Source organism: Peromyscus maniculatus, chromosome X (assembly GCF_049852395.1).
Source record: "Peromyscus maniculatus bairdii isolate BWxNUB_F1_BW_parent chromosome X, HU_Pman_BW_mat_3.1, whole genome shotgun sequence".
Taxonomy (NCBI): domain Eukaryota; kingdom Metazoa; phylum Chordata; class Mammalia; order Rodentia; family Cricetidae; genus Peromyscus; species Peromyscus maniculatus.
Genome location: NC_134875.1, coordinates 24,293,737 through 24,307,533, shown reverse-complemented (window position 1 = coordinate 24,307,533; position 13,797 = coordinate 24,293,737). Strand labels below are relative to the sequence as shown.

At 38.3% G+C, this 13,797-nt stretch overlaps 1 long non-coding RNA gene across 4 annotated transcripts in view; it reads right to left on the bottom strand.

The window, feature by feature from the left end:
* The window catches only part of LOC121826465 (uncharacterized), a 59,728-nt gene that overhangs the window by 28,473 nt on the left and 17,458 nt on the right, over positions 1–13,797 (bottom strand). For 3 of the 4 annotated variants that reach the window (XR_013048201.1, XR_006068738.2, XR_013048202.1), the window contains 3 exons: positions 13,516–13,750; positions 13,186–13,419; positions 11,954–13,094 (listed from right to left, as the gene is read on the bottom strand). This is a non-coding gene — a long non-coding RNA (uncharacterized LOC121826465). Of the gene's footprint in view, positions 1–11,953; positions 13,095–13,185; positions 13,420–13,515; positions 13,751–13,797 lie in introns of those variants that run through there. The other variant, XR_013048203.1, reaches the window with a different exon arrangement.

The following is a 13,797-nucleotide window of genomic DNA, read 5'->3' as shown; positions in this document are numbered from 1 at the left end:
GATTTCCCTAGTTATAGGCTTTGGCCTTGTAAGTATGAAAGACCTCCTGTACAGTAGGCTTCATACTGAAGTAGAAGGTTCTTGGTTACTCTATAACAGTCATGTCACTGTTAATACCAGTGGGCAAATTTCCCAAGCAGGCCAATATTGTAGCATGCAGGACCTAGCAGTGAGGGACACAATTTGTCTCTTGCTCTTTGCTGCTTCCATTGCACCTCTGGAACTGTGTAAGCTAGCTAGAAAAACGTTGAGTGATGTGTAGCTAGAGTTTTCCTGCCTTGCCCACAGGCAGGACAATCCTTGTCACCTGCCAGTGCCACAGCCGCTCAGACACAACCAAGTAAACACAGAGACTTATATTTCTTTCAAACTGTATGGCCGTGGCAGGCTTCTTGCTAACTGTTCTTATATCTTAAATTAATCCATTTCCACCAATCTATACCTTGCCACATGGCTCATGGCTTACTGGTACTTTACATCTTCCTTGTCCTGGTGGTGTCTCCAGGCAGTCTCCTTCTGCCTTCCTGTTCTTTTATTTTTTCTCTCTGTTAGTCTCGCCTATACTTCCTGCCTAGCCACAGGCCAATCAGTATTTTATTTATTGACCAATTTGAGCAACTTGACATACAGACCATTCCCCAGCACAGCCAAGTGCAGACCATCTAAGACACCTTCACTCAGGCCCCTGGTCCTAATCATCCTCTATGCAAACCTGCTGGGTAAAGCCATGAGGAACCCAAGAACGGGCTTCCACAGGACATACAGAACATCCTACAGCAGTGATGTCTTCAAAAAAGTTTTACCATCTAGTTATATTTCAAAAATAAGTGCGGTGGCTGTTGCCTGCATTGTTTCAGGTGATTCTCTGACCAAAACTTGTAGGGAGGAAACTATGCTGGGCACACATTTTCATTTACTGACTAATACCTTTTGAAAACATCATTGTTCACATGTGGAGAAACCTCTTCTCCAAACACTTTTCAATATACATTATATTTCTAATTAGCTTGCAAACTCGTGTATTTCCACAAGGCTTCTGCAAATATCCATACATATATTTCAACATCCCATCCCCATCCTCACTTAAACTTTTAACCTGGATTATCCCAACCACCTATTTCTCATTACCTGTGTTTTACAATCCACTCTAATTATACAGTATATTACACAGGTGGCTACTTCATAGGTTTCTGTATAGTATTAGATACACCCTTCATTTTGATTAGGCATTCCACCACTCCTTCATTTTCCCACCCCTCTCCTTTCAATGTTTTATTTATTTCCTCCTCCAGTATTTCCCATTTTCCTTATGTTTTAATATCTCCCCTCCATTTATGTGTATCTACCCAAAGGGCTTCTTTCTTATATACCTGGGTTCCATGTAAAGTCCAGGTTAATGTTACACATACAGGATTCAAAGATAACATCCACATCTAAGAGAGAACATAGCATTTGTCTTCCTGATCTGCTTGTATTACTCAGGATAAGTTTTATCAGTTCCATACATTTAACAGTAAATCTCATGATTATAATTTCCTATAGGTTAGTAATATTTTATTATGTCTGTGTGGCACAATTTCCCCTTAACCATTCTTCAGCTGATGGGCATCTAGGTTGATTCATTTTCCTATTGTGAATGGAGCTGCAGTGAACATCGATGCTCAAGTGCCTCTGTGGTAGGGGTACGAATCTCTTCTGTATGTATGCAAGAGTTCTGAACATAGTTCATATGGCAGTTCTGTTTTTATATTTTTCAGAAACCTCCACATTGATTTGCATAGCGACTACACCAGGTTGCACTCCCACAAAATGTAAATGTTCCCCTTTCATTACATCCACACCATGATTATCTATCTATGTATCTATCTATTTATCTATGTATCTATCTATGTATCTATGTATCTATGTATCTATGTATCTATCTATCTATCTATCTATCATCTATCTATCTATCATCTATGTGTCTCTCTGTGTCTGTCTGTCTGTCATTCTGTCTATCTATCTATCTATCTATCTATCATCTGTCTATCTATCTATTTATCTATTTATATAATTTCTGAGTGAGGTAAGATGAAATCTCAAAATTTATTTTTATGCATCTTAAAGAATATAATTTTATATTTACATTAGTTTATTTTAAATAATATATAATTACATCACTTCACCCTTCCTTCTCTTTCAATACCCCACATCCACTCTAATTGATGGTATATTTTTCTTTATTATTGTTACATATAAATGTGCATGTATTTATAATTATAACCTGATGAGTCCATTTTTTTTAATCTCATGGCTGATCACTTTGTATTGAGTAACCAATTAGGGGTCTCATTTCTTGACATGTAAATCTTCCTTCTCTCAGCAGTCATTAGTTGCCTATAGTTCTTCTCTAGGCATGGGGAACCCTGTTCTATTTCCCCCTTACCATCATTCCCAGGTCTTATTTAGGCAGCAATAATGTTGCAATATCATGGGTATAGCTTCCTTTTCATTTTTAGGAGACACAATCCCATAGTAGAATTTCTTGTCCTCTGGCTCTTAAAATACTTCTGTTTCTTCTGTGATGTTTCCTGAATCCAATGTCAGGAGTTGTGCTATGTTTTAGATGTATTCTTTGGGCTTTGGCTCCTGACATTTTGTTTATCTCTCCAGCATTACTTGTTCTTGTCCCGGACTCTGTTTCATTCATTTGCTACACAGAGAATTTTCTCTGAAGAGGGCTGAGAGCTACATTTATCTATGGGTATAAAGGTAAGATTTAGAATGCAATTTGGAATTATATATCACCCCTGGTAAAGTGGTGTTAGTACTTAATCTAAGATACATGATTTCACTATCTCTGTGTATTTGGCTAGATTTCTAGTACTAGTAATCACTTTCAGTATTCTTCCCCTGCAACCTACCCTCAACCTGATCCCTCATGTTCCAATCACCACCCACCTACAGTGCACCCATGAAATCTCTTCTATTTTTCCTTACCAGGGATATCCATGTGTCACCCATTGGGCAATCCTTGTTACCTAGTCTCTCTGGATTTATGGATGTTAGCATGGTTGTCCTTTAGTTACAACTAATATCCACTTGTGAGGGAGTACACACCATGTTTGTCTTTCTGGGTCTGGGTTACCTCACTCAGGATTTTTTTTCTAGTTCCATTCTTTTGCTGAAAATTTCATGATGTTGTTGTATTTAACAGCTGAGTAATACTTCATTCTGCAGGTGTAACATATTTTCTTTAGCCATTCTTTGGTAGAGAGCCATTAGGTTGTTTCCATGTTCTGACTACTATAAACAAAGATGCAATGAACATAATAGAGCAACAGTCCTTATGGTATGATTGGGTATCCTTTGGGTATATGCCCAAGAGTGGTATAGCGGGGTCTTGAGGTAGTTTGATTCCCAATTTTCTGAGAAATTGTCATGTTGATTGCCAAAGTGGCTGTACAAGATTGCATTCCCACCAGCCATGGAAGAGTGTTCCCCTTGCTCTACTTCATCTCCAGCATACTCTGTCATTTATATTTTTGATGTTAGCCATTCTGACAGGTGTAAGATGGAATCTCAGAGTCATTTTGACTTTCATTTCCCTGATGGCTAAGGATGTTGAACATTTCAGTGTTTCTCTGCAATTTGAGATTCTTCTTTTGTGAATTCTGTTTAGGTCTGTACTCCATTTTTCATTTGGTTTATTTGGTTTTATGATGTCTAGTTTTCTGGAGTTCTTTATATATTTTAGAGATCAGGCCTCTGTCAGATGTAACGTTGGTAAAGGTTTTTTTCGCATTCGGTTAGCTGCCATTTTGTACTACTGACAGTGTTTTTTGCCTTAGAAAAATGTTTCAGCTTCATGCTGTCCCATTTGTTAATTCTTCATCTCAGTGTCTGTGCTACTGGTGTTCTTTCTATTCAGGAAGTTTTCTCCTTTGCTAGTTCATTCAAAGCTATTTCACACTTACTTTTTTATCAAGGTTAGTGTATCTGGATTAATGTTGAGGTCTTTGATCCACTTAGACTTGAGTTCTGTGCATGGTGACAGATATGGATCTGTCTGCATTCTTCTACCTGCTGACCTACAGATGTGCCAGAACATTTTTTTGAAGATACTTTCTCTTTTTGATCATATAATTTTGGTTTCTTTAAAAAAAAAAGCAGGTATCCATAAGTGTGTGGATTTATGTCTTCATTGTCATTTCAATTCTTTTGACCCACCTGGATGTTTTTATGCTACTACCATGCTGTTTTTATTACTATAGCCCTGTAGTATAGCTTGAGATCAGGGATGGGGATACCTCTGGAAGTTCTTTTGCTGTACAGCATTGTTTTAGATGTCCTTGAACTTTTGTTTTTGCAGGTGAAGTTAAGTATTATTCTTTCAAGTTCTGTAAAGAATTTTGTTGGAATGATGGTTGGAATTGAGTTTAATCTATAGATTGTTTTTGGTAAGATGGTCATTTTAACTTTGTTAATGTTACAGAACCATGAGCCCAGGAGATCTTTCCATCTTCTGATATCTTCTTTAATTTCCATCTTCAAAGATTTGAAGTTCTTGTCATATAGGACTTTAACTTTCTTGGTTAGAGTTACCATAATATATTTATATTGTTTGTGGCTGTTGGAAAGTGTGTTGTTTCTCTGATTTCTTTCTCAGGCTTTTTATCATTTGTATATAAGATGGTTACTGATGTATTTTAGTTATCTTGTATGAAATGATGTGTTTATCAGTGTAAACATTACCTGGTAGAATTTTTATGGTTGCTTATGTATACTATCTTCCCTGCCTATTGTTTTCTTGCCATGGGAAACTTCCCTTCTGCCATCAGGGATCCCCAACTCAGAGCTCTTAAAAGCTTTGCTTCTGACTAGGGATATAAGAGTTAAAACCTCTCATTTAGAAAATGCTTTGAATGAGGCTTCTGTTATCACACCCTGGATATCACCTGAAAACTTTTGGGACCAATCATTATGGATACAGGTCCTCTTTTTAACTAGGAAATGGGAAATGCAAGAAGGGAAAATCCCCAGGTTGCCTTTGTCCCAATTCTTTTGGGAATCATAGCATGTATAAAATCAGGCACTACAGAGGAGCCAAATTTGATATTGGGGGCTGCAGAAGGCCCCTGATGGCATTTCCCAATGACAAAGAGTTAACTTTCTGTCTCTTGTTGATCTGAATTCATTAGTCCAATGATATCCTTTGCCACACATTCTGCATATTTCAGAAAACTGGAGATTTATGTTTGGATTGTCTCTAGAAAAAACATTGTTCTATAGTCAGAAGTTTTTCTGTGTACCACCTGGCCCACGGTCAGGACAAATCTCTCACCCACAGTCCCACAGCCTTTTATAAAATAATCACACAGAGGCTTAATATTATTTATAACAGCTTGGCCATTTGCTCAGGCTTATTACTGACCAGTTCTTACACTTAAATTAACCCCTAATTCTTATCTATGTTTACGTGTGTGGCTTGGTACCTTTTTTTCAGTTCTGCCTTCACATCTTGCTTCCTCTGTGTCTGGATGGTGGATTTTGACTCAACCTTCCTCTTCCCAGAATTCTCCTTGTCTGCTTATCCTGCCTATACTTCCTGCCTGGCTACTGGCCAATCAGCATGTTATTTATCATCAAATCAGAGCAACACATTCACAGCATACAAAAAACATCACCCATCACTGTTCCTAGGAACATTTTGCCTACAATCCCTTTTCAAATGAACTTGGTTACCACAATGAAAACATCTGACATTTAAGTTTTCTTAAAATTTCTAAAAAATTCTTCTATCAAAGCAACATCATAAGTGTAACAGCCAATATCAGATTTCAGATCCATTCACCTATGGGTGTTGATCTCGCCTTTAAAGGCCTACTTACTTACCCTTTGCATTCTGAAATACCATTTTGAAAATCCAGAGATTCAATTGATATTTGTCTGACTTCTGTATCTAATAACATTCTATTTAAGCTGAACTCAATCCTTATAAAGAATCATTGAAGTCTTCTTTTGAACCTTGTATAATTTTAGTGAATGACTCAGTCATTTCCTGATTCTTCAACACTGTCCTAAGCATTCAAATATGCTATAGGTCATAGAAGCAAGGTGTGCTCATCAAATGTAGACTGCCTTTGCAAATCAGCATACTAGCCCTCACAGAGAAGATGGTCTTGCGAAATTTCAATACCTCTAGACATTTCAATACCTCTAGACCTATTTCCTTGTCCTATGATGCTAGCTTCCTCTCTCCACCATGTTCTCCATTGTAACTGAGGACCAGCTTCCAATATTTCTTAGCTAATGATTCTCAGTCTTGTGGAATAATTCTTTTCCAAGTTGCCCATGAGTTTACCAACTGCTTGACCAGTGCATACCTTATGAAACAAAAGCTTCCTAAAATTTCTTCAAATCTAACATTTTTACAGTATCCCAATTCACTTCTTGTAGACAAATGTCTAAGTGGTCTTATTAAATAAAAAACATGGAGTCAAATATAGGGGTGAAAGTCTTAGAGATCAGGGAAATAGGAATAGGCACCAGCCAACCTTACTTTATCAGCTCTGTAGCTTCTAAATATGAGCTACTTCTTGTCTCACTCACACCTTTATTGCCTTGCTGTTCTGCCCTCTCATTGGCTATCTTAGCCCAGCTACCTCACTTCCTTGTCACTGTCTGTCTGTACATACCTCCAGGTCTCTATGGTTGGTACTGGGATTAAAGGTGAGTGTCACCACACTTGTCTCTGTTCCCTAGTATGGCCTTGAACACACAGAGACCTAGTCTGCTACGTGATTGGATTAAGGGTGTAGGCAACCACTGACTGACTTATATGTTTACTTAAGATGGCTTGCTATTTCCTCTGATCTCATAGGCAAACTTTATTAAAGCACAAATAAAGTATCAACACAACTTCTGCATAACCTGGGAGTGCCTATCTTTGGTGATCATTCTTCTATGATATCTGCATAAATTGAAGTTGGGCTTCTAATAATCCTGGGCCACTCCTCTTAGGTTTCATAATGCAATGGTGCAGAAGGTTCTTGTCTAAATTCTTTAGTCTGTATCTGAGTATTTTCTTATTTTCATTAGGTGGTCATTCTAATGGTTGTATCTTTTCAATCCTACCCCCTTCTAAGGTTTGGATCTTATTACTCAAATTTTTCCTTATCAGTAGTATATCTTTCTAAAGTTTGTATCTTATAAATAGCAAGACTTTGTATCTTATCAGTCAAATGATCATATTTGGCAAAGTTATCAAACCACTTCTTTAAGGATAAAATATGAATTACCAGACTGATAATAATTATGATTAATATTATGTCAATCCTAAGTAAATTGTTTATCCCCTCATTTATTTTTTCTATTTGCAAGCCATGCAAAGTATCCCTAAACAAGGCACTAACTCCCTTCCTTGTGACATTTCCAATTCTTAACATGGGATATATTTTGTTCCTTTAAAGTCTATTTTTTAAACCTAATTCCCTGTTTAAAAATTCCCAAGTATCTTTCCAGATCTGATGATGCTGACCACATAGGAAGAGATGTGTGGGAATAACCAGCTACAGTGACGATGTTCAACTGTGCCTGCATGGAGGGCAGGTATGACAGGGGCCACTGTGGCTGATCACTCATAATGCAGGGAATAGGGTGTGTTTTCTGAGGAGCTAACATATGCAAACTGTTAGGGCAAATTTGTTTAGCTTGGCTTGGGATTGGATCACCCTTTCTGTCACTAGCTGTGGCTAACTGTTGCTGCTCAGCATGGCTGGGTAGAGGACACTGGCAGTGCATGGCTGGGCCCCCTCAGCAGCTTGTGGCGGTGGCAGCAGCAGCAGCAGCAGCAGCAAGAGACTGAGTGCTGTGCAGGTTTCAAGATAGCTGAGCCTCCCTGGGTTGGTGGTTCCGGGATGAGGTCTGGGGGTTACCCACATAGAGGGAAGTGAGGGCATGGGCCAGCAGCAGGACAGCTTGCCTGAGAAGTGTTTGGGGGCTGAGGGCAGGCAGCAGCTGAAGGCTGCTGTAGAAAGACTGTAACAGAAAAAACCCAGAATCGGAAAAACAGGTGTGGAGGCCTGTGGGGAGGAGACAAAGGTGGCCACTGCAGCATCAGCAGTGTGCCAGGTCCACCATCTTGGTGTGGTTTAATAATGGCACACTTTAGATGCCAGATGTAATGAATATCTAAGTTGTTCCAGTATAATAAAACTCAGGAGACAGAAATTGAGATAAAGAACTGATAAATCTAAGGACAGTGAAGAGTTGATTGACTGACCCTCTCTTCACATTTTTCCCAACCACCAGCCCCTGAAATCCTCTCTTCTCTCTTCCTGTGCTCTCTAGGCTACCTCCTCAGTCCTCCAAGAACTCTATTGCTAATCTCAGTTAGCCAATTGCTGCCTCCATCCTTTGATACAAGGTGACTTTATTGGCACAGTAAAATGACAATACAAACAATTCTTCTACAAGAGATTTTCATATATTGAACCATCCCTATACCTCTGGGATGAAGGCCACTTGATCATGGTGGATGCTATTTTTCATGTGTTTTTGATTTGTCAGTATTTTATGGAGCACTTTTGCATCGATGTTCATAAAGAAAATTGGTCTGTAATTTTCCTTCCTCATTGAATCTTTGTGTGGTTTGGGTATCAGAGTCACTGTGTCCTCATAACAAGAATTTGGTAATGATCTTTCTATTTTTGGAATATTTTGAGTAGTACTGGTATTAGCTTTTTTTTGGAAGTCTGGTGGAATTCTGCACTGATACCATCTGGCCCTGTGCTTTTATTTTCTATTTGGGAGACTTTCAATGACTGATCCTATTTCCTTAGGGGTCGATTTGAATATTTTATCTGATCAATCTTGATTTCATAGTTGCATGTGATACTATTGGGTCTGGGATCATACAATAATGGGGGATATACAACCAAAGTGTATTAAACGAGAAGCAGAGTGTATTACAGAAAATAAAAAAAAGTGGGGGAAAAATAACCACAGGGCACTAAAGCTTATCAACTAGCTTAGACCACAACCAGTGTTTGGATTCTGAGACTGTGGTAATAGAAAAACAATGGAGGGGTAAAGGAATACACATTTGCCAGGATCAGCTTATTGGAGAAGGCCCATATGCTTCAGTAAAAACACAATGTTTATATGATGTCCAAACCCTAATTTTATATCGAACGGCAGCCTTGAATGCATGGGACAGAGTTGAGGAACCAGGAAAAAAACTGAGTGATTTACAAAAGTTATGCAAGGCCCCAAAAAAATCTTTCACAGATTTTTTTTTTTTTACAAAGACTGGCTTCAGCATGTTGTTAAAAGGAAAAAGCAAACTCCCTGTATCATGCCAGAATAAAAGAGCCATTTTCTGCTATGGGACAGGACAAAAGCCAAATTAATTAAGGGACTATTCTATTACTAATCTCAACTCTTTGATTCTATTCTGATTCTTTAAACTTTTCTTAAAGTATAAATTTTATATCAAAATTTACAAGATTAATATATATATACATTTTAAACTTTGTTAAGATATGAATGGTCATACAGAGTACTAACTAATTCTAGAAAAAAGGCTTCAATTAGCTGCATATATATGTCTTTGTGTTCGAGACTCTTATCAGTTTTCTGCAGGAAATCACGGGCAGGCCTAACATCAACTGAAGTCTCCACAACAACAACAATTCCATGTGGACAATAATAATATCACTAAGCTGACAAACATCATCTACAGATCAGCTTTGAACTACAAGGTGCTCAGAGCAATTTTGGGATGATTAGCTGAGATGATCCAGTCTCAAAAACTACTTGAATAAGGACTTGAGATAAACCCTGAACTTTGGCATTATACACAGACTGGAAAATAATGAAGGATATAGTTACCTTTCCTAGAATTTGACAATTAACCTAAATTTTTCTTTCAGGATAAATATAACTTCACCCATACCCAGCAGGAAGCAATTTTAAGAATATGATGCCCACATTCCCAAAGAGGTGGTGTGGGGCGGGTGGTTTTTTTTTTTTTTTTTTTGGTTCTTTTTAACGGGTTTTGGGTCTGGGATAATTTTCATTATTTATGGGGGTTGGATACAAGTTGTTGTCAAGGGTTAGGAAAAAGGCTAAGCAAAGGAGATTAGATTTAAGGTTGTTGTTTTTAAAAAAAGAAAGAAAGAAAAGAAAAGAAAAAGACAATTACTAGTTTTAAATACTTTACATTATTACCAACTATTAGGATATAAAGAAATGAAAGTTAGTAGTTAGACATTACAATAGAAATTGTAGTCATATTAGATATGTTTTAAAAATTGAGCAGATATATTTTAGACAGGTCATCTTCAAACCCTTCAGAGATCTACCGAATATGGCATTTAAAACGTTTTAATAACTTAGAAATTTTTCTTTTTTGAGACATGTCGGCTCCTGGCAGTACCAATCTACTTCAGGGAAAATATGGGCATTGAAGAAACTGCATATGGACTTAATTTTCATTGTGGCAAAAGTTAGCCACTGGACAACAAAGTATCCTTGAATCAACAGGACAAAATGGACAGACAGAACATGAAATAAAGGACTACCGATTCCTGCCAAAACAAGTGTGGTTATGGCTTTATCAGAAGGCATCTTCTGAGGCCAGATCAATATGGCACCATCCCTGAAGTGGCCTTCACAATCCGGAAAAGGTACAGTGCCCTTTTCTTCGAAGGCAGCTGAACAGGCAGTGGGCCGATGGCTTCTGGTGTGCAATGGAACAGCAACTGAAAGCTCACGCCTCTCAATAGTAGACTGGCATTTAATAGAGGGATGTGGAGAAGAAGGGGATGCTGAGATGAAGCCATATATACACAGCCAAGAAGAATGGACAGCTGAATTAAAAAACTGTCAACAATTTCCAGAATTTAAAATCCTGAATCATGACATGACACTAGTGGAATTCAGGTGTTTCTGGTACATGGACTGCTCTCACCCAATGTGAGGTTGAACTGTTGACCTTGTGTACAACTTACTTCACAAATGAGTCTGTCAGATATGATAAGCCTATAGGCTGAAGATGATGCCCCAACACTGCGGAGAAACCTCAGGTGACTGTCCAGGCAGCTGGCTGTTTCTGCCAACTCACAAATTTTTTGGAAGTTGCTTGCGTGCACTTCCTGTTTTTATTTTTGTTAGCTAATATTATTTCCTTCTTGGGTCTCTGAGGGAGTTGAAGATTAGTTAGTTATAGCTGAAGATTAATTAGGATAGAAAGTGAATTAGATACATTTTGGACTTACTAAAATAGGATAGTTAAGGGAATTATTTTCTCTGATTTGTCAAATACAAATGGACTAGACATCGTTTAGGTATTTGTTACTTGTATATATTGTATATAGTTATTGTACTTTTGTGTATAGTTTTTCTTTTGTTAGTTATAATCTTTTGCCTTTTTCTTTTTATTAAAATAGAAAAGGGGAAATATGGTGATATTTTATTTGTACTGAAATGTGATTTTAATTCTATGTTAATAAATAAAGTTGCCCTGGGGTCAGAGCTATTAGAGCCATAGCAAGAGCGTGGTGGTTAGAAGAGCTAGGTAGATTTCTGTGTGTTAAGGGATACAGCCAGTATTGGAGACATACGCCTTTAAGACCTGGAGGGCGGTATTTATAGGCAGTGACGAAGCAGTCATGTGGTTGGGTTTACAACCAATGAGAAGGCAAACAGAAAGACTATTTAAAGACAGACAAAAAGGAAGAAGCTCTCTCGGGGAAGCTAGGAGCACTGCAGGAGGTAAGATTTTTATCTCTGAGCTCTGACCTCTCTGCTTTCTCTTTTACATTGGCTCTGTGTTTCTTATTTTAATAAGACGATTGGTTACATCTACACACCAGAAAAATGGCTAAGATAGTTAGGCTCTGGTTCAAGTCATATAGTTAAAATAAGCAATCAGTTGTAGGCCAAATTTAAAATACATACTATTTCACACTTTTTTATTTTCCCAACTTAATATTTTATTAATCATTTGAGAATGTCATACAACATACCTCAATCACACTTGATTCCCGTTCCTCCCAGGTACACCCTCTCACCCTTGTGGCATCCTTCCCCAGAATAGAAAAAATACAATATAACAAGTCCAATTGGTGTTCTCCTTATACTCATTGGAGCATGGGCAAACTTGCAGTAGCCAGCCCTTTAAAAAGGAGTTCTTTACCAACCCCTGCCTGAAGCCATCAACTGTGAAAAGCTACAGTTAAGTATTTTTATTACAACTTTCAAAAACTCTCCAATAAGATCCTGTCTAGATTTTCTTTTTTGGAGGGATGGTGGCACAGAAGCCTTCAATGTCCATCTGAATTTCAGTTATGATTCTACAGTCATTGATACTACTGCAAAAGAAGTTCCTTGCCCTTCGAAGTCAGTGGCAGTACAGATCAAGGCCTTACACATGGTTTCCAGCAGCAGACTGAATCATAGACTTCTACAGGGTTTCCAGGAGCAGCACAGATCATGGTCTGCAAGATTTCTGGTGACAGTTTGGATAACTGTCATCCATCTGGTCCAGGACATCAACACAGATCACCAACATAACATGTTTGAGGGAGGCATCACAGATCACTATCAGGATGTCTTCTTGTGGCAGTACTGACCACAGACATCGACACAGTCTCCATCAGCAGCTGGGTCATGGATATACAACTGGTCTTCAGCATGCAACCCAGAGCATGAACATAAACATAGTATTTGGATGCATCAAGGACAAAGATTTCAACATGGTCTCCAGCACAAGGATGGCTTAATGATGTCAAAATATTTTCTGTTGGCAGCTCAGATCATTCATATTGACCTAGTCCCCAGTAGCAGCACCAATCAGAGGCAGCGACATTATGGCTGATAGCAGCACAGACTAAAGTCATCATGGTCATCATCATGGACTCAGGTGGCAACATGGACAATGGACATTCACAAGGTCTAAGATTCCAACAAAGACTATGGCCATAAACATGGTTATCAGCGGCACCATGAATGAGTGACATCAACATAATTTCAGATGTTAAGTCAGATAATGGACATCCACATGGTCAAAACAGGGAACAAAGATCAGTGACATCAACATGGTTGGTTTCCTGTGGCAGATCATAAACATCAACTTAGTTTCAGGTGGCAGACAAATCGCAGAAATCAACATTGTATACAGTGTCAACACAGGACACTTACCAGAAGTGGGTCTCAGGTGGTAGTATATACCATTGATTTCAGAATTGTCACAGATTATAACAGACTAGAAACAGCAGTATGGTTACAAGTGGAAGCAAGTTTCAGTAGCATCAACATGATTGACAGCAACAGTAAAGATCAGTGACATCAACAAAGTTTCAGATGACAGGTTGAATCATGGACATCAGCAAGGTTAAGAGAGGCAGCGAGAATCACTCACATCAACATGGTTGCCTGTGTCAGTATAGATCATGGATATCAACTTAGTTTCAGGTGGCAGACACATCATAGAAATCAATATTGTACACATGAGGGACACAGGAAACTTACTTGAACTGGGTCTAAGGTAGCAGTATGGACAATTGACTTCAACACTGTTTCCAATGACACTGAACACTGCAGACATCAATGTGGTTACAGGTGGTAGCAAAGTTCAGTAACTTCAACATGGTTGACAGCTACAACATAGATCAGTAACATCAACAAAGTTTGGACAGTAGGTTGGATGATGAACATCAACATAATTAGAAGATGCAGCAAAGAACAGTGACATCAACATGATTTCCTGCAGTGGCATGCATCAGGAGTATTAAATTAGTTCTGCATGGCATG